Raw genomic sequence first — 27526 nt, 5'->3', positions numbered from 1 at the left:
ATAAGCTTCCATCTGAGACCTTTGAGAGGTGCTGCCAGTCAAAGCAGACAACCTTTATAGGCCATATGAATCAAAAACTTCCTGAACAGAAAGATGCACCCTCCCCATACAGTCGTTCCCTAATGCAACATGTATGGAGGTGGAGTATGTTTGCCTGCACTTCCTAATGTGATGGATGATGTGTCAGAGGAAGGATGGTAAAGCAATGTATTGTTGAAGGCTTTCATGGCCGGATTCAACTGGTTGTGGTGGGTTTTCCAGGCTGTGTGGCCATGGTCTGATAGATCTTGTTCCTAACGTTTCGCCTGCATCTGTGGCTGGCATCTTCAGAGGTGTATCACAGATGGCAGCACACTGTATCACTGGACACAGTGTGTAACAAACTTCGCTCTGTGATACACCTCTGAAGATGCCAGCCACAGATGCAGGTGAAACGTTAGGAACAAGATCTACCAGACCACAGCCACACAGCCCGGAAAACCCACAACAACCATGGTAAAGCAACTTCAAGCCCATCCAATCAAGGGAAGGCACTCAAAGTACCAGTATGGCAGCATAGATTTATGTTCGAATTACATGCTGAATCTACCACAGAATTCAATTCAGGAGCACTTGAAGGCCAAACTTAGATCAGGATCATGGATTGATGGGGGATGCCTATCCCCAGCACCCTTTTCACAACCTGAAATGGCCCTGGGGGTCATTATTTGCCCCATTGGGGGCTGCATATGTACTGAATGTTTGCATGTGCAGCCAACTCACTACCACCACCAATGTTGCAAACAGGCCATTTGGGTCAGGAAAAATGGTGCTGGGGGAAGGCAGACAACCTCTTACCATGGCATTGTCCTGATACAAACTAGGACAAGGCAGAGAACCTCCTACTATGACATAATCCTGATCTTATGTGGTACTTCTGGGCAGTGGTGGGATTCAAATAATTTAACAACTGGTTCTGGTGGTGGGATTCAAATAATTTAACAACTGGTTGTTTACAAGCACCATTTTAACAACTGGTTCTGCCAAAGTGGTGCGAACCTACTGAATCCCACCACTGCTTCTGGGCCTATGCTGTGCTTCTGAACTGAGATATGACAAGGAACTTGTAACAGCTTTCCTGCTACAAGTCCCTATGGCCATTTCATGGTAAAAGAAACACATAGTATGGTCCTGAGAAGGTTGCTAAAACAGGCCAAGTTAGTTTTTTTTTTTATCTTAGTCCCAGATTGGCCACAAGTTCTGATACTGTATAAAGCACTTAATTGGTTTGTCTTCCCCTGTATAACTTGGCAGGTTCAAGGGAGGTCAGAGGGAATAATAGATAGGTGGAACTGCAAGGAGTACTTGGGAGCTTCAGAAAAACAAAGGGAGGCTTGCTTAAACTGGCCACTTAGAACCAATTGGCTCAAGATGGTGAGACAGGCAATCTACATAAAGCAGCAACACTCTGTGCACAATATTTTGAAGTCATATAAAGCACTGTTGCGCTGCTTGAAATTCCAGCAGACCTTTTTAAAGGCTTAACCATTGGGGATGAACACAGGAAACTGCTTTACATTAGGTCAGACCGCTGGTTCTTCTAGTTACTGACTGTTGAGCAGTAGCTCTACAGGATCACAGGCAAACAGCAGTGTTTTCCAACACCTGCTACTTGAAATCTTTTAATTGCAGAGGCCAGGGATCGAATGTAGGAGCTTATGCTTGCAAAACAGGTACTCAGCTGCTGAACAGCAACCACTGGAGTAGTATTAATATCCTGAGTGCATATGTATTTGGGAGTGCCAGGGCCATAACTGCAGGAGCCTCTGATAAGATCCACTCACAAAAATCTGTACAAATTGACTGCACAGACCTGGCCCTCATACCCTCCCTGGCTGCCGTAACTATTCTCATTCCAGTCATTTCAAATTTGTTTCAATCAAACAGCAGCAGAGAAAGTTGCTCTTTTGTTCTTGAAAGCCAACCTTTCTCTGTCTCCCAGCACAGTTAGATCTTTTACAAGACCTGGTGCATTCCAGAAGAATTTATTCTCCCCCTCCCTGCATTTTTACAAACATGCTCTGCATTGTTGTTTCTACTAATCGCACCGACAGTGGCGATCAATGGCTTTGAAGGAGATTTGTACAAACCACAAAGAGTCAAATGCTGCCACTATGGAGATAAATGCCCCTTTCGTGCCTCTGCAGCAACTCACCACAACACACCTCCTGGGGAAAGGTTTTATTCTACACCTCGGTTATTACTCAGAGAGAGCACGGGTTCAGTACTTATCCAGGAGGAAGCACTTCCAGCCTTCATTTTACAGCAGAAGCTCAGCTTTACAAACAGCTTGTGAATGGAAGTTGTTTGTAATCCCAGAATGTTTGTAGCTCTGTCAATTCTCTGTCGCCCACTCCCCTTATATCTTCCTGCCAAGCTACCAAATGTAAATGCCACCACCACACACTTCACCTAAACCTCCTGCCAGTTCCATCTCGACTCCTGCGAAGACCTGGATTGATGGGGCGGGGGAGGGGTCACCCTCTCAGATTTTCTCACGGAATGTTTTAACTGGTAAACAACAGAGCGATATGAATGGTTGAAATGTCACAGATAAGGAAGCATAGGGATTAACCAAATTAGAAGGGGTGGTTCCAGATAGGAATGCCTCCAAATTTCTTCCATATATTAATTTTCTCTGCAATACACTATTCTGGTTAAAGTTCTTCATCAGTTCTGGCAGGCACAGGTTAACAGTGGCTGCTTGCTGGCTGCGGGGCATGGGCTGCAGCCCCCTTCAAGGGGTGGCACCCAGGGCACATGCCATGCCTTGCCCCACCCTAGGTATGCCTCTGGGCAAGAGGAAAACAAGGAGATATTTTCAGAGAATGTAGCAGTTCAGGCTTGTCTACACATGCAGAGAAACCAGATAATGGAGCCTTCTTTCATGGAATGGTAACCCATCTCATAGCTGAAAGCATCACAGGTTGATGCTTTTCCATTTGTATAGAAAATGCATGAAGAAAAATATTTACTTTACTTATTTCATTGAAACCTACATTTCCTCCCCAACTGGGACTGAAAACAGCTGGCAACATTCTCCTCTTCCTCATGTCACCACAAACCTGTGAAGTAGCTTATGCTGAGAGTATGTGACTAGTCTAAGGTCTCATGCTTCGTGGCCCTATGGGGATTTGAATATGGGACTCCATGGTGCCAGTCTGACCATCACAGCACTCTGGCATTTCAAAAACAGGCTTTTGTGGCTAGCTGAAACTCATCCTTTTTTGTGTCTCAGTGCATGCATTGACAAGATGGATGATTCTTACATTTGCTAGATTTATGCCTAGAGGCATCAAAACACTGTCTTGAGCATATCTGCTCTCTGTATAATCTTGTAACCATCTCCACTATAAAACTTGGATAGGGTAACAAGGTTATGACTCCCAGGCTATGAAATCTTTTATTTGTGGATGTATATTGAAAAATGTTCTCTTTCCCTCTTTTTTTTTCTTTGCTGCAGACTCCACTCCTTCTGAGGTTCTCTGTCAGACTTATCAAGGTCAGTAATCAACATGGTAACACTGCCTAATTATAATAACAAGATCCTTGAAATATTAATTCCCTTATGCAGTTGTCTACTGTTTGATAGGGCTTCAAGCAAGACCCCATAAGAACTGGTCACTCTGTTCCTCTCATAATAGACAGATAGGACTGTTTGGCTCAGTGTCATCATTGTAGTTGGTCACTGATTGGCTGGTGGGCATATATTGCTTACAAGTTACAACTTTGGTTTGCAAAGGATACACACAGGTATAAGCAGTATGGACTGAGGGGATTATCAGGGTAATCCTAAACAGAATTACACTCTTTTGCGTATTTTGAAGTCAATTGACTTGCTTAGGTCAGTACTGTAAGATCCTTTGAGTAGATACAAAAGTAGATAGCCATATAAATTCATGGCAAATTTGAAAAACAATACACATGCAATAACCTATTTAAGATCAACCACAATACCACAACTAACAGCACAATCCAGATGGGGGGGAGGCAGCACCACAAAGGCAGCACCGTGCCACTTCCACAGGGGTTTCAGTGACATGGAAAGGAAGAAAAGTTTAAATCCCTCCGGCCGTCCTAATTGCCCATAGGGCAAACAGGCTTATGCCACATTTTTGTGTGGTGCAAGTCTGAAGGCCAGAGTTCCCAGGCTGGAAAGTCAGTAGAAATCATCTGACATTGGCTTTACCCCCAGAAATGTCTTTCCCCACCCCTCTCTGCACTGGCATCCATTTGGATGCCACAGAGTGACCAGTTCTTATGGGGTTTATTTATTTTATTTATTTATATATTCGGTTTATAAACCGCCCTCCCCCTAAGGGCTCAGGGCGGTGAACAACATAAGTAGAGCACAATATAATAAATCAAGTTAAAATTCAATAAGTTACATAGTACAGGCTCTAAAAAATAAAATATAAACCTTTCCCATTAAAAGGCAGCATTAAAATTAACATTAGTACGTGATGGCATCCACTATTAACTCCTCAACCCCAAGGGGTGGTAGGATTCAATGATGTTATCAGAGGGAGAACGAAGAGGAGGGAGGAAGGGGCCCTCATCAGCGGCGGTCTCCCGAAGGCCTGGCCGGAACAATTCAGTCTTACAGGCCCTGCGGAACTCAGCCGAGGTCCCGCGGGGCCGGACAAATGGTGGTAGAAGCGTTCCACCAGGCGGGGCCAGAGCCGTAAAGGCTCTGGCCTTGCAGTAGAAACCAGCATTATCATTGAGGGGCCAGGGATCACTCAGTAAATTGGCCTCTGCTGAGCGCAGAGGCGGTTTGGAACATATGGGGTAAAGGCGGTCCCGCGGAATGCGGAGGCCCAGGCGGCGTAAGGCCTTACAGGTCAACACCAACACCTTGAAAGTGATTGATTATTCCAACTGGTAGCCAGTGCAGGCGGCTGAGCACAGGTGTAATGTGTTCTCGCATGGCACTCCCTGTAAGCATACTGAGCAGCTGCATTCTGGACCATTTTTAATCTCGAATCAAGCGCAAGGAAGGCCAAGCGTGAAGCGAAGTTGCAATAGTCTAACCTGGAGGTGGCCGTTGCATGGACCACAGTGGCCAGGCCAGCTTGGGAGAGGAAGGGGACCAGCCGTGGGGCCTGCCGGAGATGGTAAAAATCGACCGGGTTATATGGAGCCACCTGGGTCTCCATTGAAAGAGCGAATCCAGGTGGACCCCAGATTTCGCGGACAGAGGGACTGGTGCCAATACAGTCCCCTCCCACACGGCGGCTGGAAATCCCCCCCTCCCCTCCGCACGACCCAGCCAGAGGGTCTCCGTCTTTGCTGGATTCAGTTTCAACCTGCTCTGTTTCAACCAACCAGCCCGCGACCTCTAAGCAATGCTGGAGGCTGCAGAGATGGAGGCGCTCCCTCTCCATCAACAGAGATGAGCTGCGTGTCATCGGCATACTGATGACCACGTCAGCTAAAAACTCCCGCACCAACTGAGCAAGGGGTGCATATAGATGTTAAATAATGAGTGGGGACAACAGGCTCCCTGAGGTACACCACAATGAAGGCGAGCACCTCGGGAAGCTTGGTCCCCACACCACACTTGCTGAGTCCGATCCGGAGGAGCGAGGCAATCCATTTAGGACAGTGCCCGCTTTTGAGCGGCTGAAGCGATGGGTCAAAGATTAGTGATCGACCACATCCAAGCGCTAGGTCAGATCCAATAAGACCAGCAGCGCCGATCCGCCGGTCAGAGTTGTAAGCGGAGCTGATCTGTGACAGCGGCGAGAACAGTCTCCGTCCCATGTCCAGCGGAAACCCGGACTGAAAGGGATCAAAAGCGATGTGTCCTCCAGGAAGCCCGAAGCTGCTCCAACACCTCTCTCAATTACCTTCCCAGAAGCGAAGATTCGAGGCAGGCGGTGAGTGGCCAGATCACCTGGATCTAGCGATGGTCTTTTCAGAGTGGAAGTGGGACCACTGCCTCCTTCAACCCACCAGGGAAAACTCCTTGCTCAAAGGGAGTTATTGATGATACTCAACAGGTGGGGCCGTAGCTCCGCCTACAGCAGCTTTAATAAGCCAGGAGGAGACGCGGATCCAGAGGGACAGGTAGTAGGTCTAACAGCAGCTAGGGCCCTGTCAACAGCGGACTTCCGAGAGCAGGAGAGAACTGGGTCAAACAAAGGGCCAGAAGGCGGCAAAGAGGTGCCTCCAGTTAGCATATTGTCTCTAAGGTGGCAGGAGGTCCTGGCGGGCGACATGACTTTATCTGCAAAAAAGCTCATAAATGCCTCACAGCTAAGACCCAATTGACGAGATTTGTAGAACCCCTCAGACAGTGAGGTCAAAGACCGAATAATCGAAACAATGGTGTGCTGGTAGAGCTAGCAGGCGAGGAGGAAAAAACACTCTTTTAGCCTCCTTAATTGCCATCTCATCAGACCTTCATAGCGTCCTATAAGATGTTTAGGTGTTTAGCCGTCCTGGCTTTCCTCCACACACTGCGCTCTAGTCGTCCTAAGTTCCGCTTCATGCGGTAGCTCCTCCAGTATACCAAGGAGCCAGCCTTGGCGAAGCGTGAAGGCGCCGGGGGGCAACTTCACCGATGGCATCGGAAGGCCGGAATTCCAGTCTTCCACTAGCTCATCGAGGGTACGATGGAGTTCAGGAGTCCGCCAGAGCATTCAGGAATCCAACAGGATCCATAAGTCTCGGCGGGCGGGCAAAAATCCGCCGATAAGCCTAGGCAGGGTTGTTGCGGCACGTCCACCCGAACCTTCAGGGCATAATGGTCAGACCATGGCACTCTGTCAATAGAGGATATGACCATATTAACCCCTGACCCGAAGACCAAGTCCAGTGTGTGTCCAGCCTCATGGGTGGGGCCAGAGTTAGTGAGTAAGGAGGCCCAGTGCTGCCATGGATGACACCAGGTCCGCAGCCACGCACATGGCGGCGTCGACATGGACATTGAAGTCCCCAGAACAATAAGCCTGGGAACCTCGAAGCCCAGTCGCCACCACCTCCAGCAGCAGCGGCAGGCTATCTCGGTGCGCTAGGCGACCGGTACACCAGGAGAACAGCCAACCTCTCCTGGGCCAACCACTCCAGGCCAACACACTCCAAACCATCCGATCTCGGGACGGGGCTGCCCTAAAGGGATGGCATTACGGATGAACATTGCCGCCTCCCCGGCCCGCGTGTTGTTAAGTGATCGGTGCAGGAACACCTTGAAACCTGGGGGTGAGACCTGCCTAAAGCTACGGTCTCCCTTCCGCACCAGGTCACCGGTGATACAAGCCAGGTCCATCTGCAGGTCCCCGAGAAAATCCCGGAGGACTGTGGTCTTATTATTTATGGACCTGGCATTGCACAGCACCAATGACGAAGCGGAGTCTCTCTGAACCCTACCACCTACGTTCCTCGGGATAGGTCGGAGGTCAGGAGGTGAGGAGGTTGCCACTTTGGATGCCACAGAGTGACCAGTTCTTATGGGGTTGCCACTTTGGATGCCACAGAGTGACCAGTTCTTATGGGGTCTTGCTTGAAGCCCTATCAAACAGTAGACAACTGCATAAGGGAATTAATATTTCAAGGATCTTGTTATTATAATTAGGCACCCCTCTCTGCACTGGCTCCAAGACAGCGCAGACATCTGGGTTTGCCTGCTGAGGAGCTGTGGCGTGGCAGGATGGCAACGCTTTTGCACCTGACAGTGGAGTGCCCCTTACATTGGTGGAGGGGGCAAATGGTGCTGCCCTATGCTGCTTCCACAACACAATCCCCCACCCATCTAGACTGGTCTGATAGGGTGCAAGCTTGTGAGTTCTCCAGAAGTATTAATCAGTTGGATGTAAAGAGGCCCCAAAAGAAGGGATTAGTTCTTTCTAACCATTATCCCAAGGCCTCTATTTTAGTTTCCTGAGTTGAATTCTATCAGTTAACAGGATGTAGTGGTGCAGAGCTAGGCTGTGTAGTTAGTCATGTTGAGAACAAGAAACAAAACATGAAAGCCATCCAATCACAAACGTCATAACCAATAGCTGATCACATGTCTCCCTGATCGTTTGAACTTTGAAACAAGAACCTTACCTAACCCAGTTACTTTCTACATGAAATTAGAGCAATAATTAATCAAAATACTATTTTATGGTTCTTTGGAAATGCCTGAAATTCTATTAAGTTTTCCTGAAGCAATCCCTTTTTTCGTTTAACAGTTTCCCCTGTGCTGCACCTCAACAGCTTTGCTCATCTGAGCAGGGTCTTTTGCAGGTACTAACATGCAAATGGACAAAATCAACATCTGCTCCTATGTGTGTATTCTGTGTGGTGTCTCCCACCTTATGGGATGGCCTGCCCGAGGAGATCAAGAAGACTCCCACTCTCTTGGCTTTCTGCAAACTATGTAGAATTGAATTATTCAAGAGGGCTTTCTTATGCAGGTAATAGAGCTCTACTGCAAGAAAATTGTTCAGAAAGATACTTGGGTAAAAAAAAACCCTAGGGATTGTTGTCCGTGCTACACTGTACAGCTCATGCTGCCTGTTGCTGTAAGTAGGATCCGACTAGGTAATTTGTGCATCAGTTAACATGTTATGATCATACTTATGCTTTGTTTTAGCTGTATTTTCAGTTTTCTGGTTGGTTCCAGATTTCTACTAGACCAGGGGTAGGGAACCTGCGGCTCTCCAGATGTTCAGGAACTACAATTCCCATCAGCCCCTTTCAGCATGGCCAATTGGCCATGCTGAAAGGGGTGATGGGAATTGTAGTTCCTGAACATCTGGAGAGCCGCAGGTTCCCTACCCCTGTACTAGACAAATCTTATTGCATTGTTTTATTGGATGTTTGATCTGGTTGACGGCATTGACTTACTCTGCATAATCCGCTCTGAGTTCTACTGAGAAAGGCAGACTATAAATAAGATAAATAAATAAATAACATTTGTGGTGGTGTTTTCCAAAGCTTTTCTTTTATCAATCTGGTGAATAGTTTGTTTGTTTGTTTATTTATTTGTTCAATTTATATACCGCCCTCCCCCTAGGGGCTCAGGGTGGTTCACAACAATTAAATACATTAAAAATATGAACTGCTAAAACATTCCACCCTCATAAAGTTAAAAGAACCATAATTTGTTGATGGCATCAGAAAGAAATTATTCCTCCCCCCTCCTTCTCTTCCTTGTGCCCACGGGAGGTCAGATGTTAACTTATAGCGAAATTCGATGTTACCCCGGCTGGCCAAAAGCCTGGCGGAACAAATCCATTTTGCAGGCCCTGCAGAAACTTTGTATGTCCCGCAGGGCCCTGATCTCGCCAGGGAGCCTATTCCACCAAGTAGGGGCCAGGGCTGTAAAAGCCCTGGCCCTTGTAGAGGCCAGCCGGTTGCCCCTCTCTCCTTCCTAAAGTTCCTAAATTGTTTCTGCCTGCAGAGACAATTGTCGTTCCACAGAGGTAATCCTGATCTATATTGGGGAAGCAACACAGGAGGAAAGAATCAAATACCACATCTCAGATCCCCTTCCACAGTCTTGTGGAGACGGGCCAGAATGTGTATAAATTTGTATTTGATTAAGTCATAGAACCAAGGATTTGCAAAGAATCAAAATGGGAGCTTCTGTGTAAGTGACCAGCAAGCCTGCATTTTTGCAATAGGTCAAAAAGGCATGTTACCAGCTTGCTAGCAGAGATGCAGGCAGGTACAGATAACATCTTTAGTATCTTGTAACTACAGGCTACTACGTGACAGCAGACAGATGCAATTTTATTATTTGGTTTTGGGGTTAGAAATTAATGTGATTAGTTAAATTACAAAGTGTTTTTCTATATAGTTAAATGAACAGATAAATGATAAGTGATTCACATGTATTTGTATTTTACTATAATTCTATTGTCTTAGAATCATTGTATAAGTCTTAGAATCATGTTTTAACATTTCAAACTGGGGAATTGTTAGAAACATTTCATGCTGAGGAAAGGAAGTTTTATGATCCTATGGAATGCTGCATAGCCTGAAGGGATAGCTCTCTCTGAGAGAAACCTAGCAAAACGGGTTTTTCTTGGAGGAACAAGCTAGCTTTTATGGCTATCCTTTGTATATGCATAGAGGCCATAAACTAACAGCATGTAGCGTTTGAATACGTAGGAATATAGGCTGCCTTCATGTGACCAGTTCTGACCAATTAGATTTTTAAGGTATATGAATCATAATATGTGGAACAAAAGGGGAGGACTGTGTGACGTCTTTGCATCTACAAAAACTCAGGTTTTCATATGCTGGACGTGACTCTCACTTGAGAGCCACCCGAAAGGGGGCGTGTCTCTTGTTTGAGAGCACCAGTGCCTCTCCCTCGGGAGAGGTCACCTTCTGTAACTTATCTGTATTCTGCAACATTCTAAAATCTGTGTCTATCACTCGAGGGCACCAAGGGCGTGTCTCTCCCTCGGGAGAGTTCACATTCTGTAACTGATCTAAATTCTGTTAAGTAAAACTGTCGGTTTGTTTTCTAATGTCAGATGTCTTTTGCTTTATTTCAAATTTTAAGTTTTTCTTAAAACTAACTCAGCTGTGTAGGACCAGAGAGCGGCCCTGGCCCCACAGTCTTCATAAGCAGATGTGAGTAACTGACCATTTTGTCTTGGTTGTTTAATGCAAGAGACAGATATGGTAGAAGACCAACTCCATACAAAGCCAAGCTTGATAGTGAGCGGAACAGCAGTCTGAATTTTACATGTAAGAAGTCTGGATGGCTATGCTCTAATTGATACTTGCATTGTTTTCTCACTCAGAGGACTTCTTCTTTGTACTAGCCCTGGCAAACCCAAAGGCTTCACACTGCCTGCTGGAGTGGACATGGCACATCCTTTCCCCCCCAGTTAAGCCACCTCAGTGAACAAAGTCTAGGTAGCTCATGAGGTAATTTACTTGTCTTAGGTAGGACTGCCAGCCTCAAAGCAGCACCTGGAGATATCCCACTATTACAACTGATCTCAATGACCAAGGTCAGTTTCTCTGGACAAAATGGCTGCTTTAGAGAGTGGACTCTATGGAATTATACCCTGCTTTTTCCCTCTCCAAAGCCTGCTCTCCCCAGGCTCTACCTCCAAATTCTCCAGGTAATTCCCAATCCAGAGCTGGCAACCCTAGTCTCAGCCCATCAGATTCCTTATTCAAGTCCTTTAGTCTCTGATGAGGTCCTTTTGATTCCTCCTAGACTGTGACTAGTGGCTGGCTTCATTTATTAGGTTTGTTTTTGCCAGTTATGTTTTCTTTTCTCAGCTTGCCTTTGCAGGATTAACAGCCTGTTTGAGATAAATGTTTGGCTCCAGATGGGAAGAAAACGTGTAAAAGACTGCCTGTAAACAGGCCTAAAATAGGTTGTCTATAATGCAGGCCATACATAGATGATGTGATGATGTGATGTGGCATGACGAGTTTATTGTCACTCCTTTGGGAAGAGAGACATAATGCTGTTTTAAATTCATGCTCATAAAACCTTCATCTACACTTTAGGATTGCCAGATCAAACATTTCACAGAGAGTGGGTACTACAGAGCTGCTAAATTTGTCACCTGGAGCTGCTGGTTGGTAAGGGAGGGTTTTTTTTAGGGATCAAGATGAATTTTGAAAGCTGTCTTATTTGATTCAGATATCCCCATTTTAATCTGGCAAATCCGTATTTCCCTACTAGTTTATTTTCCTTTACCCACAAGTACATTTTCAAAGTATCAGTTGCATAGAACTTTGATTTTTTTTGTGTATATATATATTTAATCTGAGGATTTTAGAATGGTGTACTTAGTCCCTCCTTCTTCACTTTGACCCCACAACAACTCTCTGAGGAAAGTTAGGCTGAAAAAAAGTGAGGAGCCGTGTGTGAGCTTCATGGTGAAGTAAAAAATTGATCCCACGATCCCCAGTCCAAGTCTAGTCACACACTAATCACACTGGCTATGATAGATAAGTGGTGGATAACAGGTAAATTGTGGGAAAATAGTGAATAATAGCTTATAAGTGGCATAAAAGAAAGAAAGAAACAAATGAAAGTGAGGTGACCCAAAACTAATAAGATCAACAGCAAACACACACATAAAAACCCCTACTGAGCTAACACAAAAAAATCCCTACTGAGCCTTTCCATTACTTAAAAATATTCCTGAAACCAGCAATTATGGCCAACTTGTGTCCTGTGGCACATTACTCTATCCTGAAAGACCTGCTGCTTTGCTATGAGAAACAAATTAATTAAGAAATTAAAAGATATTATGATTGAAACTACTTCTGTCACATATACACAGAGTAGCATTGCCAACCCAGGGTTGGGAACTTCCTGGAGGGGGGAGGGGCAGAGCTGGGGGAGGACAGAATTCCTGGAGAGGAAAGAGCTCAACAGGGATGTGATTCTACAGAGTCCACTCCTGCAAACACTCTTGGAAGCCCTTTTCTATAGGGCTGCTTTAGAGAGTAAACTGATTTCTGGAGTTTGGAGATCCATTGTTATTCTGGGAGAATGAAGAGGAGGAGGAGAAACAAATAAATTTGGATTTATATCCCGCCTTTCTCTCCAGTAAAGAGACTCAAAGGGGCTTACAATCTCCTTTCTCTTCCCCCCTCACAACAAACACCCTGTGGGGTAGGTGGGGCTGAGAGAGCTCTGAAGAACTGTGACTAGCCCAAGGTCACCCAGCTGTGTTGGAGTTCACAAGCTAATCTGGTTCCCCAGATAAGCCTCCACAGATAAAGTGGCAGAGCGGGGAATCAAACCCAGTTCTCCAGATTAGAGCGCACCTGCCAAGGACGTAGGTAAGGGGAAGGGGGTTCTCGGGTTCAACCCCCCCATTCATGTCCAAAGCTCCGCCCCTCCGTTTGTGGGTTTTAAAAACATTTTAGTGTTTTTTCAGTTTTTGGCCTGCAGGGGGCACATTGTTTGAACTAACAGCACCAAACTTTCAGGGATTGTTCGGGTGGGGCTGAGAGAGCTCTGAAAAGCTGTGACTAGCCCAAGGTCACCCAGCTGGCATGTGTGGGAGTGCACAGGCTAATCTGAATTCCCCAGATAAGCCTCCACAGCTCAAGTGGCAGAGCAGGGAATCAAACCCGGTTCCTCCAGATTAGAATGCACCTGCTCTTAACCACTACGTCACATTGAAAGTGATGCTGTTTCAGGGTGGAGAATAATCCACCCCAAAACAGCATCACTTTCAATGTTGTTTAACTAGGGACCTCAGATTCTCCCTTTAAGGTGGATTTAAAAGGAGAATTTGGGCTCTCTAGTTTAAATGCCATTGAAAGTGATGCTGTTTGGGGGTGGATTCCAGCATCACATCGGCTGCCCGGCGGGAGGGGGAAGGGGGTGCAAAACTCAGATTTTGAAGCGGGCTCCATTTTCCCTCTATGCCTCTGGTGGAGGGCAGCTGGTGGGGGGCAGGGCAGGGCAGGGGAGTCTGTCGTCCCCGGCCTTGGAGAGCTGCTTTTATAAGCACTAGGCCAAGGGCGCGGCTTGGGGAGGCATGGCCATGGCCTAAGGGCAGTGGAGGCGGGGCCCCACCCCCGAACTCCCCCATAAAATATCTATACCTACGTCCCTGGCACCTGCTCTTAACCACTACACCAGGTCATGCATCCCTGAATGATGTATTATTATAGGCTTCCTTCTTTTCAGCCTTCTTATCATGGGGTGGGCCTTTCTGCTAAGCCTTTGCTTCAGGTGTGATGGTTCAGTCATTCTGTGCACACAGCACATATGCTTCCCTCAGAGATGGCTGCTCATTGTGTCTCTGTGTGGATTCTTCCTTGGACCTGCTGCTTCTCAATGTGGGAACATTCTCTGGTTAGATTATTGACTCACAAGCTGTGTGTAAGAGTCAGCACTGAAATGATGAGGCCGGGAAAGTAAAGTGTGCTTCTAGTTTTAGTTGACAATTATGAGACACTCGGGGATCACTGCCATAAGTGGTTATCAGTCTGTCCTAATTGTTCCAAGGGAGTAAGAACTGTCAAAAGAAATGTAAGTCCAGAATTACGGATAATTAATTAATGCTTTGGTTTTGCTCTGCACAGGGCCCTTGACTCTGGGAGGGACCATTACTTTGTCCTGTTTGACCTGCAGAATGCAATCAATAGATAGCCCATTAACTCCTTCTTCCTCCTCTTCCCAGAAGTCCAGGCAGACCAATAGCTTGACTGATCGCATGACTGGAGAGTAGGCTGATGGAGCTATCACCCCAACCTATAACAACGAGCTATACTGTCCATCAGCAAAGCAAAATACCATCTTCAAAACAAAAAGCTCAGTCAAATCTGTGGAACAGCTTACCTTCTGCAACATGCCTTATGATTTTTTTTCCGAATCTACATATGCCTCCCAGACATTACTTTTGTTTCTCTGTTTTGTTATGGACTAGCAACAACACCTACGATTTTCCCGCTAACTTCAATGCTTTAAAACCCCAGTGAACAGCAGGTGAGGAGTTGCATTTACAAAAGTACTTCGGAAATGAATTGAACTTTTTTTTAACTTTCTTTTTTCAAGACATAAAATCTTTACATAGTGCTGCATTAAATTCTCATGTCAAGTATAGATTTTTTTTAAAAAAACCAAGTGTATGTGTATCTATTTTTTCCAGCAGAGGAAAAAAATGATATTGACAGGGTACAGTGAGGGGAAAAGAGGGATTCGAATTAATCTTTATCCCCCAGAGAGTATTAAAAGGGCTTGCCTGTAGGAGGCAATGCCAAAGGTGGGACTGCCGGGATTCCTTCTGAGCAAAACATCCATACACCACTGCCATAAACTGAAGTGAGGCTGGTCAAATAGAGACACCACCAGCTATCAACTTGCTTTGAACACATTTAATGCAAAAATGCTAACCCTGCACATGCTTGGCATCTGTGCAAACGTATGCACCTATTAAGACATTAGTCTGATAAGATCTGACAGGAATAGAATTCCACAACCTTTCTGTCCTGTGGAACATGTGCAGAAACTACAATGATTATCCAGCTAAATAAACCAAACAACCCTGAACCTTAGACTTTTCCTGATTTTTTTTCTATTTTCCCTTTTATTCAATAATAAAAAAAATTAATAAGTAGAATGTTCTGTGGTAACTTTGAAAGGGGTAATTTAATCAAAAATCAGAGTGCCTCGGGTTAATTTAATTCAGTCCTGGGCTCACATGCTTGCCAAATTGCACACTTCAAAATCACACAACCAAAGAACTTTAGATGCCCTCTGAGGATGCCTGAAGAGATGTGGGGAGGGGACGGAGAAGGGGGGGGAAGAGAAAGACCCATAAAAGCAAATGAAGGGAAAGGGATACGTTTGGAGGGAAGGGAAACAGAGAGAGCTTGCAGAGAAAGCTTCAATTAATTTGTGATTGATTTAACACTTAAGAACAATGGAGAGGCAGAGCTTTATTAGCATTTATTTAATTATTTAGGAGCTTTCCTTGAAAGTAAAATATTCACAGGTCAGCCAAAGCACGCTTGAACAAAGCCCTGATGGCCATTAATAAAGAACAGGAAGAGCATGATGGGTAGCTGCTGGCTTTCAAGACACTAGGGGTCACCAAGTTCACAACTTCAAGTGAGGAAAATCAAAAGAACACAGGGTTAAATTCTGTCCTTGGCAATGTGCACACAGCACCTCATAACTTCAATGGAACCTTACATGTGCATTCGAGGGCAGAGTTTACCCTTTAGGTATGGAGCCACAGTTGGCGAATCTCCTCTTCATCATACATAAATTGGAATTCATCATGTCGAGGCAAAGTCCTTTTGTTGTTATTGTTTTTAAAAGTTCCGTACAATTAAAACTGTATATAGCCTGTGGACAATATTGAGCAATGATCCCCTAAAAATTTTAACTGAAATAAACTTAAAAGGGAGGAGTCTATTTGACAGACTGGCCTCCAGTCCTGACCTGATATTGCTGCCTCCTGGGCCTTCTTCTTATCTTGTGCCCGAAGGCCAGTTTGAAATATGACTAAAATGCTTTGTAAATGCCTCAGAAACATTTGGTTCAGAATTGAGATCTAACTCCTGCTGAAAAGATGGCTGTCCTACTTTGCAAAATGCTTCAAGCCAGTGAACCAAATCCATGCTACAAGGAGCTGGGAAAGTAGCCCAGGGGCAGTTGGGTGGAGAACAGTATGAGAAGTAACCTTGGGTGAGAGTGTACAAAAGTGAAAAAGCAGTTTTCCTCTAACCTATCAGATAGTATGCTGATGCAAAATTAACCAACCCAATCATACGTTGTACACAGCAGCAGCAAAGGATACACAGTGCTGGCAGTTTCTCCTCTGCCAGCACAAAAATACCCTTGTGTTCTTGCAGCATGAGCAACTCTCCTATAGGCCAAGAGTAGCCATAGCTAAGCCAAAAATAATAGCTGCTATGGAGGGAATGAGAAAGATGTAGAGATAGACAGAGACCAAAAATGAATATTAAAACACTTGGGATTTTTTTAAAAAAAAAAACACGTGGAATCAATCCTGAACCCTTTTTTTCCCACTTCAGCTTCTGCTTTGTTGAAATTAAGCCCATTTCTTGAAAACTGCATTATTTTGTTCCCTCATACTGATACCCCTGACAAAATTTGTATGTCATTGCATCAACACTATATTCTGCTAAAATATGCATGTGCATTTATAAACACTGCACATAAAAACTGTAAGTGCCCATGGACAATTTAAACTGACAAAATCAACGGAGTTTTCAGGAGAACTAAAACCCTTTACAACTATATTAAGAAATGAAACGAAAGAGGGCAAATTCCTAAAATGAAGCATTAGGCTATATTAGCGACAATGCTCAGGACAGGTACTCAGTGTCATGGATAGCCATCGTGCGATCCTATGATGCCTTACAACATTCATGCTGTCCTGACTTAAGAACTTAAAAGCTTCCATTGCACATGACAGCCCTTGCTCAGCAGTCCTGAAAAATATAGATTGCTGAGTTTTTGGAGGTCACACTGTCCCTGTCTGAAGAAGCTGATCTTGCCTGATGGAATTGTTTATGCCAATGAACTCACAATACTAGTCTAGCATGTTGCTCTGTGAAGCTTCATGGAAAGTTTCATAAAGTTTAAAGAAGAAGAAGAAGAAGAGGAGGAGGAGGAGGAGGAGTTTGGATTTATATCCCCCCTTTCTCTCCTGCAGGAGACTCAAAGGGGCTTACAATCTCCTTGCCCTTCCCCCCTCACAACAAACACCCTCTGAGGTAGGTGGGGCTGAGAGAGCTCCGAGAAGCTGTGACTAGCCCAGGGGTAGGGAACCTGCGGCTCTCCAGATGTTCAGGAACTACAATTCCCATCAGCCTCTGTCAGCATGGCCAATTGGCCATGCTGGTAGGGGCTGATGGGAATTGTAGTTCCTGAACATCTGGAGAGCCGCAGGTTCCCTACCCCTGGACTAGCCCAAGGTCACCCAGCTGGCGTGTGTGGGAGTGTACAGGCTAATCTGAATTCCCCAGATAAGCCTCCACAGCTCAGGTGGCAGAGCAGGGAATCAAACCCGGTTCCTCCAGATTAGATACATGAGCTCTTAACCTCCTACGCCACTGCTGCTAAAGGGAAGGAATCAACTTTGTAGGAGAGGTGATCCTGAAATGATGGCAAAGGGACTGCTTTTTTAAAAAAAATCATGCTTGTTCCCTCATTTTTAACCTGCTGCCAAATCTTGTATATACATTTATTTATAACAAAAGACACAAAAAGGATGCTGTGCTTTGAATCCTCTTTTTTATTCTCTAGGAAAATAATTCCAATTATGAATTCTCCTTCTTTTCTGGTGAACTAAAGGATAGCAACTAAGGTACCGTAATTGCATAGTAGAATGGCTTCCAAGATCCTGGTCTGTCTACTCACCCCCAAAGAGACATTTGTGACATTAGTCTATATATGTTTACTATACTTGCACATGTGAGTTTGTTTCATGCCTTAATTTTGTCATAACTCTATAAGGGATTGTATAGGCTTAGTTTTGTATAGGCTTGTCTCATTTTTTTTAAAAAAACATCACAATTGTATTATCCTATTATGACCCATAGGTTTCAACAGAAAACACCGCTCTTTTCTTGGGTCTGACCTTCAAAGATATCCATTCAAATTGGACAATCTGAGAAGGAATTTAGCATTTCCTGAGAATACTTACTTAGTTCTGCCTGTGCAACTGGGCACATTCGGCAACAAATGTTCTCCAATGATTTTGGTAAGCTGCGATGAGTTCAACTATGTCCCATTAGATTCAAACCTTGTTTAGGTCTTCTTTGAAGGTCGGACACATGGTCTACCTCATTTTTACTTTCCTGCAGATGGTACCCATTGTATCATGGTCTTAGGGTGATGGTGACCTGGTAGGCGTAGGATGTGCCTAGCAAGATGCAATATACCACCTCTGCACCTCCGTATACCACCTCTGCACAGAATTTCCTCATTTGTAATGTGGTCACAGTAAGTGACTCCAAGAATCTTCTAAAGGCACCACTGTTGGAATACATTCAGCTTTTGGACTATTCTTGAAGTGGTCTTCCATGTTTCACAGGTGTAAACTGCAGTTGCTACGATGTTGGTGCTGGAGAGTAGTATTTTCATCCTGGTATTGATGATAGATGTTGACCAGATTTGGCACATCCTCTGGAATGCTGCTGACGCTTTGCCAATTCTACAATTCACATTGGCTTCGACATCTCCATCACAGGCCAGTGTGCTAGTTCTTCAATAAGTTGTTGGCTGACCAAATGTTCATGAGTACATTTCCAATCTGCCTAACCTTTGTCTTGTCACCACTGATCCTGAGACCAATCTTCTCAACCTCGATTTCCAGGTTAGCAGTCATGTTCTGGAGGCATTCCTTGGTGTCAACCAGCAGGGCGATGTCATTGGTGAAGTCCAGGTCAGTGAGCCAAGATTGATCTTTCCACTAAATGCCAATGTTCGTTCCATTCATCACTTTCTTCATGACAAAGTCCACAACGAGAAGGAACAAAAATGGTGAAAGGGTTCAACCTTGTCTTACTCAATGTTTTTTTTAAAAAATGGTGCCATTCAGGGGCATAGCTGGGCCATACTGCGCCTGGTGTACACTCTCCGTTTTCCACCACCACCACTACTCTGTGCCTCCCCCCACAAACACACTTACTGTAGTTCAGCATGAAACTGGAGGGTGGAAAAAGCAGCCTGTTCACTTGAAGCTGAAAACGGCCTGGTGGGAACTACACTTCCCAGGAGACCTTGGGCTCCTCAGAGTTGGCTGAGGTAGGAAGGGATGCCACTGTCTTCCAAACCGCTTGGTCCACCATATGTCATTCTGGCAACAGTAGTATGAGGAAGAGGTAGACTGACAATGCAAGGGCCTGTTTGGAAGACAATGGCATCTCTACCCACTTAGTGTGTGTGTGTGTGTGTGTGTGTGTGTGTGTGTGTGTGTGTGTGTGTGTGTGTGTGTGTGTGTGTGTGTGTGTGTGTGTGTGTATCATGATGTCATTGACCCCACAGGATGGTGTCATTTAGAACAAGGAAAGCAAGGTATCCGGGCAGGTAGCAGAAGCAGGATCTTGAGACAGATTTACTTGAATGAGGAATAATGCTTGGAAAGTGGCAAGAAAGCTCTTAGCCACTACACGGTGCTGGAGGAATGCAGTGGGAGGGCTGCAAAAAAATGCCTGCCACCACTGGGTAAGCAGCAGAAGACTCCCCTGTTACCCCACCATGAAATAACCGTAGCCCACTCTTGGTATTAACAAGCCCTCTGTGAACTGACACCCCTTGTAAGGTCAATGACATCACACACACACACACACACACACACACACACATAACCTTATACCTGAACAAATCTGTCTTCAAAGTTCATCTAGTAGCGATTTGCCAGCTGAAATTGATCTCACTGACTAAAGTTCTGCTGATTAATTCCTACTGATTAAACTAATTGAAATGTGCACTCCTAGACTGTATAAAGCTGAAGGTTGAGGTTCATTGACTGGAAAAATCTGCTTTCCACATTAGATCAATCATATCATTGTACTTTTTAGATGACATCCCAAAGCGTAATGTGTATTACATTTTGCATTCATGTTTGATCATTTTCTAGAGTTTGAAAAGCATTGGCAAAGAGGAAGGTAATAGGTTTGGACTCAAAGTCCTCACATAGCAAAGCAGCATAAAAATTGCCGGTTGAAATGTTTTAACCTGCCAAGGTTGAACAAGAAGCGGTTAAGAGGGGATTTGGTTAAGCACAGAGAAGGAAATCTTCAGAGATACCAATCACAACCGCTGATAATTCTGTTTTCCCCCCTGACACAGATAATGGGATAAGTGGCCATGCACAGAAATCACAGAAAAGAGAAATTCTGAAGAGATAAATTGCACTTTACAATGCCAGCATTTGGACCATTTTCTACTGAGGTTTCTGCTGGCAGTAGCCAGGACTACAATGTTCAGAGACTCTGTTCCTCAAATAGATACAATTCCCTTGTTCAAGAAAAAGGCTGCTGTGACAGTTACAATGGAATTCGCACAATTAATACTTCACATTGCCATTCCATATTAATGTTCACATCGGTTATTAAAAACGTCATTGTGATCTGTTAATTCCTTGACTTCCTAATGCCGAGACCCCTTAATACAGTTCCTTGTGTTGTGGTGACCCCCAACCCTAACATTTATCCATTTTTCAGATGGAGAACACTGATGTAGAGAGTCTTAGGTGACCCCTGTGAAAGGTCGTTCGACCCCCAAAGGGGTCGCGACACACAGGTTGAGAACCGCTGATCTTGAGGGAAGCATGATGCCCCTCCATTGCATGACAGCCAAGTGATCATGTGGTCTCTTAGCTATTTGGCAGATGAATCAGCTACATGGAGCAGTAGTCAGAAATGTGCATCAATAGCATGAACAACCTTCATTCTTAAACTTTAAGTTATATCCACATGAGGGAATCGGCTAGGAAGCATAAAGCCAGAGGTGAGAGGATTTTGCCTCTCACTGTCATTTTCACAACGGGAAACAACCACCACTGAGCTGCTATGTGCTCCATTAGAGAAAAGTAACTGTGCAGTACCTGCATTTTCCCAAATTAGAATATCTTTTAATTAGAAAGATGGAATGAAGGGGAAAAAACTTGACAGCACAATCCAGGGGGCTCTGGTGGTCGGGGACAGCACAGCTCCTGCACCACCTCCAGTGGGCTTACAGGCAGTGTGGGGAGGCAACAAAAACCCTGAAACTCTCAGTCATCTGAAAGCCATCCATGAGGCAAAATAGACTTAAATAAGTCAGAGGCCTGTGCCAGGGGCATTCCTGGCTTAAAGCCTATTGGATGCTGCCTAAAGTCTGCTCCACCCCCAAGAATGCCCCTAGCCCGCCCTCCTCTGCACCAGCAGGCAGGTTTAGGCAGCAGACCTTTCTGTGTCAGGCACTTCAGAGCTCTGTGGCACACACTCACCTCCCTGTTTGTCCTCCCCACTCACATAAGTGCCATAAGTGGGGTAGGCAAATGTGCCAGCGTGGCCCATGTTGATTCCTAACCCCCTCCCCCCGCAGTCTGGATTGGATAGTAAATAGCCTGCTACCTGTCTGTATTCAAATGAGAGCAACACATTTGCACATTTCAGACTCTACAGTCTTAACACTCAAACTGCATGCAGGGAGATCATGCTACAAGCAATCTCCCTGATGCATGTGATCAACATTTTCTGTGAATATTTTTCAGCTCTGGTGCATGTGATTGGAAACCAAGATTTGTTCAGAGCACACATTTACATGTACCAAAGCTGGAGAATAATCTGATTGTCTTATTCACACCAAAAATTGCAGCCATACATATTGGAAGGGACACTTGTAATGCAGAGGCAGAGCAAGGGGAAACTGCACCCAGAGCGCACGTGCATCCTGTGCCTGTGCTGCGGTGCTGCCCGTCCCATACTGGAATGCTCCTGGAATGCCCCAGTATGCCCCCTACGTGGCCCGGCCACGCCTCCACCGCGGCTCCACCTGGGGTGTCGCGCCCCCTGCCCCATTGACGCTATGCCACTGTTGTAATGTGATTTTTCCTTAAGTGTAGTTTGAGTGCCAAAACTGTAATGACTGAAAAAGGCTACAGTGACAGTTTAAAATCTCTCCCCTCCATATTAAATTAAAAAAAAAAAACCTGCGGGAGATCTTTTTCCTAGAGCTCACTGTGTTACATCTAGCTTTGCCTTAAGGCAAAAAAGATTTGCAACCAATGATAAATTCCTGACAAAGTTATATATATGATATCTGTGTCTCCATTCATGGGTTCCTTCACATTTTACATGTATCTTTAAAACACCTTGTACCCCCTGAAGAGATGGTGGCAGAGGAGGTGCTAGGAAAAGCCCATTAAGATGATTAGCAATCTAGCAATAAATGCACTTCAAGATTTGATTTGTTCCACTCTGAAGGGGTGCTTATGACGGCGAAAAAGCAACAACCTGTGACAATGTTCTTACTAGTCACATCAGATGATTCCTGGTCTTTCAATTAATCATCTTAACTGATTAATCCATTGATCGATAAATACATCCCATCATAAAAAACCTGAAAGTGACTTATTGAAAGTCTTCAAGGAAGAAATTTGTTTCTCTTAAGTATTGATCAATTTATCCTTTATTTTCTTTGAAAACTGCCTGTCGCTAGAAAGGCTATTAATTTACTCCTATATACAAATATTTCATTCAATTGCTTCATTTATAGCCATTTATAGGCTGAGACATCCAATAAACAACGCAATGGGATGAAGACTGCGAAAAAATGAGCAACAATTCAAAAACCGTATCAGCATGGAATCATAAAAGCAGAAGACAAAGCAGGAAGAACGTGATATTACATACAATAAACAGCAGAATAAACTACTGTTCAGTTACCTTCCTAAAAACACCTTCCTGAACCATTAGATTATATTACAGCCCTATTCCCTTTGAAAAACACCCTCTTGATCAATTCTGTTTCGCACAATCTGCAGAGTGGAAGAAGTGTGCGAGCCTTTCCTGACCTTCTCAGGCAGGTCATTCCACAAAGTGGGAACCACAACACAGAACACTCATGTACCCTCTTGCTCTCATGCACCGGTGTCAAAACATCTTCAAAATTAAGCAGGATTAAGGGTCATCAATATTATGCATGATTTGAAAGGTATATTCCTGCCAATTTCAGCCAAGCATTGTCAGTTCCCATTGACTTTTCTCCCCTCATTGTTAGAAAGAAATAGTGTCAGCCTGAAAAGGCCAATTACCATCTAGCTTTGGACATAAGCTAGAAAGGGGGGGGGGGATGCAAGTTTTCTTGTCATTAATTCTGCCCAAGGAGAATGAAGCTGGTTGGGGGGGGGGGGGTGCTTCTAGAATAACAGACCTTTCAGTTCGCTGATTTTTTTACTTGCTAGCATCCTTATTGACTAATCAGACAGATAAATTTCAATAGGTGATCAAAATTTTCAGTTGATTGATCTTACCAATTAATTGCTTAAAAATTAAAAGACCTAATTTTATCCCGGGGGAAAAATAATCATATAAACAATACCAAGGTCATTAACTTTTGGACTGAATCCACATTTCCAAAAAGAAATGTACAGGTTACTGGTGAATGATCCAAAGTGGCTAGTAAGAACATGTGTGGCTAACATTCCCCAGAATTCTTTATTCATGTAAAACAGGTTCTGGTATTAAGGATGGGATTCATATAATCCAATACAAAAAAAAATATCACAGAATACCTTGCTGATATTTTGGGGGCAATAAAAAGCAGTAATAAAAGGCAGCAATAAAAGGCAGCAATAAAAGGGAGTCAAATGAGAGGATCCTGAGGAATGTCAGTTTTTTCAGCATTTTTGGTCCACTTTGGCTTGCCTCTTTTTAAAACCAATCCCCACTCCCCCTGGTCAATTGCATGTTGGACCTAATCAGGGCTCGGCCTGGCCAGGTCTAGCATTCAACTGCTGTTTCCTGCCTAATCATCAAATGTAGTACAGATAGGACGGGGCACAGGTTGTCCAGCATTCTTTGTTCATGTAAAGCGGGTACTGGTATTACGGATGGGATTAATATTATCTGATAAGAGAGAAAAAAATAAAACAGAATACCTAGTCAGTATTTGGGTGGCGGGGGGGGGGGGGTTCCTCCCTCCAAAAGGCAGCAATATAAAGGTGTCAAATAAGTGGATCCCTAAAAATGGCATTTTTGTCACTTCAGTCTGCCCCCCCCCCCCCGCAACCCTCTCCCACTGTCAGTTGCAAGTTGGATCTAGTCAAGGTTTGACTTTGCTGGGTCCAGCATTTAACTGCTGTTCCCTGCCCCCAGTTGCCACATGGAGTACAGGCGGAGTTTGAGACGGGGCTAGCCCTGGTTGGCTCCTGCTTTAAACTTCAAGTTTCTAGCCCGCAGTTTAAAGGTGGACACAGCCAGGGCAAACCTAGTGTGGAATTGTAGACTCAGCCTACCTGGATCTGGCTATGTAGTGTTGATTCCGCCCCTGAAGTTCCACCTCCAAGGTCAAATGGAGCTTTAGGGGTGGAGCTAGCAGTATAAAGATGGAACTAGCGAGGCCAAGCCTGCAACTGAATGGTGGGATTGGCCTGGCTGAGCCCAGCATTCAACTCTGTCTTCCTCCAAGCTCCATGTGGAGTTTGGAAGCAGCTCTATTGTTTGGGTTTAATAACCCAAATTTGGAAAATCCAACAAGCTGATATGGAATATTGATTTTTTGCAGGTTTTTCAAAAATGTCAGGGTTTATTAAACCTGAACCCCAAAATGCAATAAATTTATTTTTGCCCACCCCTAGCTGGCATTGTTATAACAAGTCCATAGTAACAACTCATTGAATCTTTGTTGTTCATTCAAGCCTCCATAACAACTTATTCCTGTAGAGCTCGCTTCATCCTCCAAACTCTGCTCTCCCCGGGTGCTACCTCCAGATCTGTAGCTGGCAATCCTACATCACATACATTTCCTGTGAATGAAGGAAGAACATGAGATCAATGTTAATTAGTTTTGCCATACAACTGTGGAGGGCAGGGTATTCCCTGCCTCAGCCTCCACTATTGAATAGCCAGCCAACAAGAAAACTTATTGGTGGGGGAAGGCCTAGGCTAGTGAGATCACTATGTTTTACACCCCCCCCCCTTCTTTTCTGGTTGATAGGAGGGACCTGGCAATCTTCATTGTAATTGTACAGAGCAGGTCTTCATAAATTGTATACAGATAATTGTTTGCAGTAGGCCAAGTTGAATACCATGCTGCATCAGCCCAGAGTTTACTGAGCATTTGACAACTTGGAGATATTTAAGCTCCTCACACATCCCCAAACTGACAAATTAGGTGCACTCAGTATGCTACATCACAAGTTGTGACAACCTGCGGTAGATATATAATATTTACTTTGTACTCTCTGACAAAATTTCAAAGGGGAAAAAAGTACCCTTACTTTGGTTTAGGTTTCTGTCTCACTCTTCCATGAAGTGGATGAGAATGGAATAACTGTGTGTTTCTACCTTCCCCTCAGAAAGGCACAAAACAGCAAATCTCTGTCCAGGGTATGCAAGTCTCAGATGCATAATCAGTGATAAGCAAAAAACCTAAAATCTCTAGAAGTCTCCCTTTTTACTGTTCCTCCTCCCCCACCTTGCACACACTACCTTTTTTGGATGTTGCCATGGAAACTAAATCTAGTTTCCATTCTCTCTGCTGCTGTCATGTCCTCGCTCAGGAGCAGAAAGAGAGACATTGATCAGTGATGCAATGAGACAGCTCCTCAAGAGCCACCGAGGCCTGCAGTTGGGTGTGCTATCTCCAGGGCACCAAGCAACAAGCCACTTTCTGAACAGACGGAAGATTGGCCAATATTGCCCTCATACTGCAGCTTTAGCTCAATTAAAACAAGTCAGGAGTAGTCTTCCTGGAAACATTTGATTACTGTATCCTACAATCAGTGCATACAACACGGAGTTTTCCTGAATGCCTGTATGTCCCTGTAGTTGCTCCTGACTCATGAGTAATTCTCAGGGTCATGGGACCAAAAGGGAGGAACAACTGTGTTCCAGCTCACCAACATGAATATTTGTACTCTGGACAGATTAACTCCAAGAATGATATTTCTGGGAGTTAGACTACTCTTTGGTGTCCTCCGTTGAATGTATGGTTCCATACCTTTCACTATGCCCATGGGTCAGCTTGTGCGAAGCTTGGAGTTTATTTTAAATTCTGAGTATACATAGGTCGTCTTTTCCTTGGTACCAAGCTGGTCCCCACACACCATAGATATAGCCAGTAATGGGATTCAAATAATTTAACAACCGGCTCCAGTGGTGGGATTAAAATAATTTAACAACTGGTTGTTTACAAACACCATTTTAACAACCGGTTCTGCCGAAATGGTGAGAACTTGCTGAATCCCACCACTGGATATAGCCATCATTTTTTCCCCTTATCCTCCCTGTCCCATTTTCCTTCTTCCTCTTTTTCTTCCTGAAATGACCAAGATGGTTGTCTTGCCATAGATGGATGTTGTGATTAGAGAAGGAGCAGTGAGACCAGTTGTGACTGTATCCTTCCACCTGACAGTAGGTTGTAAATGAAACTAGAAGGTTCCCTTGGTCAACCAATCAGTCTGGTTGTTTCTTTGCCCATCTGGTTTTCCCAGGCAGAGGAATAATGGGGAAAGAATTAGCAAAGTCTAAACCTGCTCACAACACAGATCTGTCCTGTTAATTATAAATGCCCCTCTATGGCATTCTACTCGACTAGGGTCCCTTTGTTCTCCAAGTTCCACCCCCAAATCTTCCAGAATTTTCCAACATGGATCTGGCAACACCCTTTGACAATGTTCTTTACTAGTGACATCAGGTGATTCCTGATCTTTCAAATAATCATCTTAATGCATTAACCCATTGATCAATAAATGCATCACTCACATCATGAAAAAAAATAATTCAAAGTGACTTCTTGAGGCTTTGCAAGGAAGAGATTAGTTTCTCTTAAGTTCTGACCAATTTATTATTTATTTTCTTTAAAAGCTACTTGTCACTAAAAGCTACTTGTCACCATTTGTTTAGTCCTATATACAAATATTTTATTTAATTGCTTCATATAGCCTGCCTTGCTCACCAAAACACAGCTTAAAACTATGCAGTCAAATAGGCTGAGATATCCAATAAATGATGCAATGGAATGAGGACTGCAAGAATAAGCAACAAATCAAAACAGTATCCGAAATGATGTATCATAAAGAAATGCAGAACGTGGAATCACAAAAGCAGAAGATAAAGCAGGAAGAGCATGATGTTACATACAATAAACAGTGGAATAAACTACAGTTTGGTTCTCTTCATAAGAAACACCTTCCTGAACCATTAGATTATACTGCAGCCCATTCCCTTCAAAAAACACCCTCTTGAAGAATTCGGTTTTACACCATCTGCAGAGTGGAAGAAGTGTGCAAGCCTTCCTGACCTTCTCAGGCAGGCCATTCCCCAAAGTGGGGGCCACAACAGAGAACACTCGTGTACC

This window comes from Sphaerodactylus townsendi, linkage group LG04, assembly GCF_021028975.2.
Source record: "Sphaerodactylus townsendi isolate TG3544 linkage group LG04, MPM_Stown_v2.3, whole genome shotgun sequence".
NCBI lineage: Eukaryota > Metazoa > Chordata > Lepidosauria > Squamata > Sphaerodactylidae > Sphaerodactylus > Sphaerodactylus townsendi.
Note: the sequence above shows the minus strand (reverse complement) of the source record.